The sequence below is a fragment of the Nannospalax galili genome, unplaced genomic scaffold, assembly GCF_000622305.1.
Source record: "Nannospalax galili isolate Female #2095 unplaced genomic scaffold, S.galili_v1.0 scaffold3278, whole genome shotgun sequence".
NCBI lineage: Eukaryota > Metazoa > Chordata > Mammalia > Rodentia > Spalacidae > Nannospalax > Nannospalax galili.
The window spans coordinates 98620-105490 of record NW_008341673.1 but is presented as its reverse complement, the minus strand read 5'-3'; positions in this window follow the sequence as shown (position 1 = coordinate 105490).

The following is a 6871-nucleotide window of genomic DNA, read 5'->3' as shown; positions in this document are numbered from 1 at the left end:
GGAAAAATTTAATCTTACCATGTCTGTGATTTTAATATTATAATGTCCTATTACATTGTAGCCTAGGTCTTTGACAATGGCAGGTAGTGATAAAGATTGAAGACATTGTCTGCCAAGACAGAGAATTACTGACTATTAATGATGAAAAAAGAATAACAAAATCTATTAAATTCTCAAGGCTCTGAAGAAGAGACCCACACTGAAGAATATTTGGGGAATAAAGATTATACTCCATAGGACTTTTAGAAATAGTAATAATAAGGAACATGTTGTCAGGTGTAGTGGCCATAGGGTGTAGTGGACATGGGGATGGGCATCTAAATATAACCAACAGCATTGTTTGCAACTCTGAACGAATTAATAAAAACTAAAAAAATAAATCACAGGGCTGCAGTGATGGCTCAGCAGTTAAGAGCAGGTACAACTCTGGCAAAGGATGGGTGTTCAATTTCCAGCACCTACATGGCATCTAACAACTCTTGGCCTTTCCAGTTCCAGTGGATCTGATGCCCTCTACTGAGCTCCATGGGCATTGCATGACAGGTATACCTACCTACATGCAGGCAATAAACTCATACATGTGAAAAAGTAATTAATTAAGTTTTTAAAATCAGAAGGAGGAACATGACATATGCAGGCACCATATTAATTCAATGCAGCCAGACAGTATAAATGTCATACTTGCAATTAAATGTCAAACACTCTGGGGGCCTTACTTCTCCTTCCAGTGAATATGCACGATAAATTTTTAAAATTAATTTTAATTATTTTGTCTTCAATATGTTCTGTTGATAGTAAGATGAATGAGCACTCAAGTCACACCTACAGAACAGCAGCACTCTCAGATATAGCATGGTACATCAGCATGTTACCGGTTCTCTTTCTCCCATCGTTCCCCAAATATAGCTATAAGCTTTATGTTGGAAAGTGTGCAGTGGGAAAATAAACACTCAGGCTTTTGTCACTTTGTCATACTACTTTGAATAGAGCAGGTTTCTAATGTATTCCAGACAGCATTGTTTCCCTCCAGTTAATGTCAATGCACATGGAGTTCAGGTGATCAATGGAGTTGAATCCAAAATCTGACTCGGGTTAACAGTGTCTGTCAGTGTTCATCCTGTAGCTATTTCAGAGTGGAGAATTTGTAAAAGTATACTTAGAATTTCCTACATTGGTTCCTTGGCCTGTGAGCTCAGGGCTGCTGCAGTTGGCAAGTCTGAATGGAAATGATCAAACCTACTGTATCAGAGAAAATAGTGAACCAAAACCATCTTGCATGCCTGGAGGGATTGTAAAGAACATTACCACCATCCAGAGTTTGAAAGATGGAGGAATTGGGATGGATCCAACCACATCTCACTTTGGCCTATGAAGGATATTGATGGATTGTCGGACGATTTCCAACAGGTACGGCACAGGGGGAGAGCCAGGACCAGCCTGTGTTCCTCTCTTAGGGGCTGAGCGGGATGGTGAGTGTCGGCATCTCAAAAATCACACCGAGTAGGGAGTCTTGTGAGGCAGGAACTCACTTTATTGCATCAGGCATCAACTTATATAGTTTAAGCAAAGGGGGTGAGGAAAAGAGGGTGGGTATAGGAATGTGTCATCTGGGGCAAAGACTGTGGGGCATTGGGAATTTATTATGTCAGTTGTTACTGGACAGAGGCAATCTTAGATAGGGCTCTGCTGAGTCACCTCCACATGGAAGTGACAGGCCGGAGACAGGTCGCTAAACTTTAGCCTGACTTATGAAATTATATTAGGCCTCATTTTCCTCCATGCTGTGTATGAGGGTCCCAAAGGCCCAACAATGGATTATGTAGGCTAATGTTTAATATTAATTATTGCAAATGTAATCAATTCATTGGTCTCACTGCAGCTGTGGTGCCAGCTCTGGTATTCTTACTTGAGCTAATTAACATGCCAGCAGGAACTGGTGTAAAGCTAATAGTAAGGCAAAAGCTTTATCACCATCCATGTTCATAAGGACCAGCAGAAGAAATTGTCTTTCAGGTGTCAAGGCCTGCATTATACCTTTCTTATTCCACCTCAACTATATAAAAATTCTGCATTCCAATGCCATAATATGGTTTACAGGGACTTTAATCACATGTGTCTTCAACAAGGTACATATTGCTCCTTCATATTGATAAAATTATGTTCCTTGGATGAAGGAAGGAGGTAATATCTACTCTGGATGTAGTATAGCATATGAACTTCACGGATGGGAAATAAATCTTAGCCAAATTCAAGGGCCTTCTACCTCAGTGAAGTTTCTAGGAATGTAGTAGGCTGTGGCATGCAGAGATATTCCTTTTAATGTCTAGGATAACCTCTAGTTCCTTTATTATCTATTATGAAATGAAAGGCATGACATTGAGTGTTTGGATTTAGGAGGAAGCATGTTACTCCCTTGGGCATGTTACTCTGGACCACATTCCAAATGAATAAAAATATGGGCATGGTGATTATTAACTTACCTATTCTCCATTTGAAGGACAATTCTTGGGCCACTGTTGTGGTTTGAATCAGAATGAACCCTACAGACTCAAATTATTTGGACATTTTGTCTCTAGTAGGTGGCACCGCTTTGGGAGGTCTTAGAAGATTTGGCCTTGCTGGAGGAAGCATGTCAGTGGGGCCGGCCTTGCAGATTTCCAGTCATTCTCTGATTCTTGTGCCCACTTGAAGATGTAAGTACTTGCCTTCCTGTTCCTGCTCCAGCCACTTCACCATGCCTCCCTGCCATGTTGGACTCTAATCCCTTTGGAACCTGGAAACTTAAGCTCAGATAAACTTTATTTCCTTTAAGTTTCCCTGTTTACAGTGTTTTTTCACAGCAGCAGAAAAGTAACTAATACGGAATTTGGAACCAGAGAGTGGGCTGTTGGCTATGAAGAACCTGACCTTGTGGGTTTTTGGAAGAGTGTGGAAGACTGTCGATGCTTGGACTAGAAAAGCCATTGATTACTGGAAGCAGAGCTTAATGAACCATGTTAGTAGGATCCTAGAAGTTAAGTGATGTACTTCCAGAGGGAAATAAGGACTTAAGTATTGAAAGCAAAGTATTTCCAGAGGGAAATAGGGACTTAAGCAGCAATTGGAATATTTTGGCCAAGAATCTGTCTAATTCCACAGCATAAAAGCTTGCCTGAGGCTAACCTGAAAAATCATGGACTAATTTCTTTCACAGAGGCAATTTCAAGACAGCCTGATGTAGAAATGGTGGTGTGGCAATTAATAGTGAACATTATGCAGACCTATGTGAAAAGAAGCAAATACATCATAAAGAAATGCAGAATGTACAATGTTCATTGAAAAAAAGCACTAGGAAGATTAATGTTGGAGCCAAGGCCTGTACTGAAGGAAATGACCTATTTAATAAGGAGATTAATGTGTTTAAGGAGATGCCTAGAGATTTGTACTTAAACAATGGAAAGAAATGGGTAAAGACCACACCCAGCTAAGCTTTCAACTTGTGGAAGGAAAATGCATGAAAGCTTTTCTATTTCCAGAAAACCACAGCATCAGAAAGCTGTTGGTAATGTGGATGAAGTTGGCCAGAGTCCACCCCAGGAAGGCAGCTGAACTTGGCAGTGATGTTCATATTGTACCAGCGTTAGAGGCATGAAAGATGTAGAGTGAAGATGTCATGGGTTCTTCCTCCATGGTTTCAGAGAGCCACTGAAGACAGGCAGTGTGCAGCAAAGCCGTCCCAGCATAAAGACTGCCCTGACAGGCCATTGCATGAAGCTGTGATGATGACAGCAATGGAGACCCCAAGAAGACATTGGTGATGCCAGAACTGTGAGACATCTGCCAAGGAGAGCTGCATACAGGGAGTGGTGCCAGCCCTAGAGAGAGATGTATGTTGCACACAGCAAAGCTGAGGGGCTGAGCCATCTAAACTCTTTGGAAATAAAGTCCCAGAAGTCAGACATAGTTTGATATGGTGTTTTCCATGCTTGTTTTCAGTCCAGGATTTCCTCACTGTGCCCCTATTCCTCCCTTTTGGAATTGGAATGTGTATCAGTTAAAGCATATGTTGGGAGTATGTAATTTGTCTTTTGATTTTACAGAGGCTTATAGTTAAACAATTGCCCTGAGTCTCAGAAGAGACTGCACTGTGGACTTTTGAAGAGTATTGAGACTGATAAAGGCTATGGGGACATTTAAGGATGGGCTAAATGTATTTTGTGTTTTATATTGTGGTGCACCTACATGAGCCAGGGAATGGAATGTGGTAGTTGAATGAAAATGTCCCCGATATGCTCCAAGTATTTGGCTATTTTGTCCCCAGGTGGTGGCACTGTTGTGGGAGGTCTTAGAGGGTGTCACCTTACTGGAAGAAGCATGTCACTGGTGGAAGACTTAAAGAATTCTTACACCTTGCTGGATTTCCAGTCACACTCTCCTTCCTGTACCTGCTTGAAGCTGTAAACACTTAGCTTTCTGTTCCTGCTCTGGCCACCTCATCATGTCACCCCACATTGGTGGTCTCTAATCCCTCTGGATACTGGAACCAAAAGTTCTAATAAAGTCTTCTTTGTGTAAATTCCCTTGATTATGGTGTTTTTTCACAGTAACAGGAAAGTAATTGATACACCCACTGTTGTATTTACTATATGCTTGGTAAAGTATCAGTACACGACCTTGCATGCCTAGCTTCCCATCATGACCTGAGTTTTATCCAACCCAACAAGCCATGAATTTGGACACACAGTAGTCTTCCATCATCCAGTGGAAGTGGAACTTATGATCAGTGACAAGTAGGTTCTGAAGTCACCTGTAATTTGCTTAACGAAAAGACCAAATTGTGTCTAGATGATATAACTATTAAAGTGCGCTTCTCCTCAGGAATGCACCTATGGTATCTCTAGGTGTGCCCTTTCATCTGTTAGCTTTGTGCTCAACTGTACATAGCAAAATCTATAATTGCACCCCTGAAATTGCATCAGTCTCTACTGTGATCAGTCAGCAACCTTGTTACTGGTTGTCTAGATTGAGCTTCTATCAAAGAAAGTGCACTGCATTATCCTTGCTAAAATGGACATCTATTCTAATCCTACCACAGCCAAACCATTAATTTCCTCAACCTCCTGCCTCCTTCCCTTTGGAAATATTTCCACCCACAGTATTCCTTCTCTTTATTTACTTTTTATATCTGCTCTACTATTTAAACACCCTTAAGGTAACCTCTCTGTACCTATTCATTTCCAATATTCCTGGTGTGCATAAGCACTTCATGTGAGACTCACCATAGTAAATAGTTGACGCTAACATGCTAATCTGAAAGAGAACATGAGGTATTTGTCTTGTGGTGGGTTACTTCATAGAGAATAGTGTTGGAAATCATATCCATTCTCTGCTATCTCAAAATTTCTAGTTTTCTTAAGGCTTAGTAGTATTACACTGTGCATATTTAGCACATCTTCATTATCATCAGCTGTTGGGTGTTTAGGTTATCTCCATATTCTAACTATTGTGAATAGAGTACAATGTCCTTGGATGTGCAGGCATCCCTGTGTCTGGGTACATAAACCTTTCAGATATGCCCAGGAGTGATGTTTCTTGGCTGTATGGTAGTTTTATGTCTAGCATTTTTGTGATGCCTTCAGACGGATTTATACTCTCACCTGTAGTGTATGAAGATTCCCTTTCCTCATATTTGTACCTCATTTGTTATCAGTTTTCATGATTATATCCGTACTGATTCAATCGTGATTGCAGTCTAAGGTCATTTTAATCTGGATTTCCTTAGTTGCTAAGGTTGGTGAAGAGTTTTTAAAGTATTTCCTAGCTATTTTTATTTCCCTTTGTACACATTTTTAGTCCTAAAGACCGTTTTAGAAATTGTGTGGTCACTATGATGTGCCAGGGCAAGTTTCTTTTCTGGTGTTCTCCGTTTGGTGTTGTGTGGGTTTCTTGTATTTGGCTAGATAACTTTCTCTGCAGATTTGGGAGACATACTTGTGTGATTGAATTTAAAATGTTAACCATTCCTTTATCCTGTAGTTCTTTCTTCTCTCTATATAATTTGTAGGTTTTGCTTTTTAATGCTGTCTGTGCTGGATAGCTTTAGTGTCAACTTGACACAACTGGGTTGAGGGAGCCTCAATTGGGGAATATCCTCTATTGGACTGGCCTGTGGCTACATCTGAGGGACATCTTGATGAGTGCTGAGGAGGGCCCAGCCCACCTTCTCTCTATATAATTTGTAGGTTGTGCTTTTTAATGCTGTCTGTGCTGGATAGCTTTAGTGTCAACTTGACACAACTGGGTTGAGGGAGCCTCAATTGGGGAATATCCTCTATTGGACGGGCCTGTGGCTACATCTGAGGGACATCTTGATGAGTGCTGTGGAGGGCCCAGCCCACTGTGGGTGGTGCCACCCCTGGGCAGGTTGGCCTGTGTTGCATAAGAAAGCTGGCTGAGCAGGAGCCAGGGGAACAAGCCAGTAAACAGTGATCCTCCATGGCCTGTGCCCAGCTCCTGCCTCCGGGTTCCTGCCCTGAGTTCCTACCTTCGGCTCCCTGATGAACTGTGACCAGGGAGATGTAAGATAAATAAACCCTTTCCTCCCCAAGATGGTAGTGGTCAGAGTGTTTTGTCACAGCAAAGAAGAAACTAAGACAGATATCCTGACAAAAAGCATTTTAGAGGCAAAAGGGTTTATTTCAGCTCCTGGTTCCAGGCTGCGGTCCATCACTGTGGGAAACTCTCGGCAACCAGAGCTTGAGACAGCAGGTCACATGACACCCACAGTGAAGAGCAGAGAAATGAGTGTGCAGATGTTGCTTGCTGCAGCCTGATCTCTCCTCTTGTACGGTTCAGGACTCCCCTGCCTAAGGAATGGAGCTGCCAACAATAC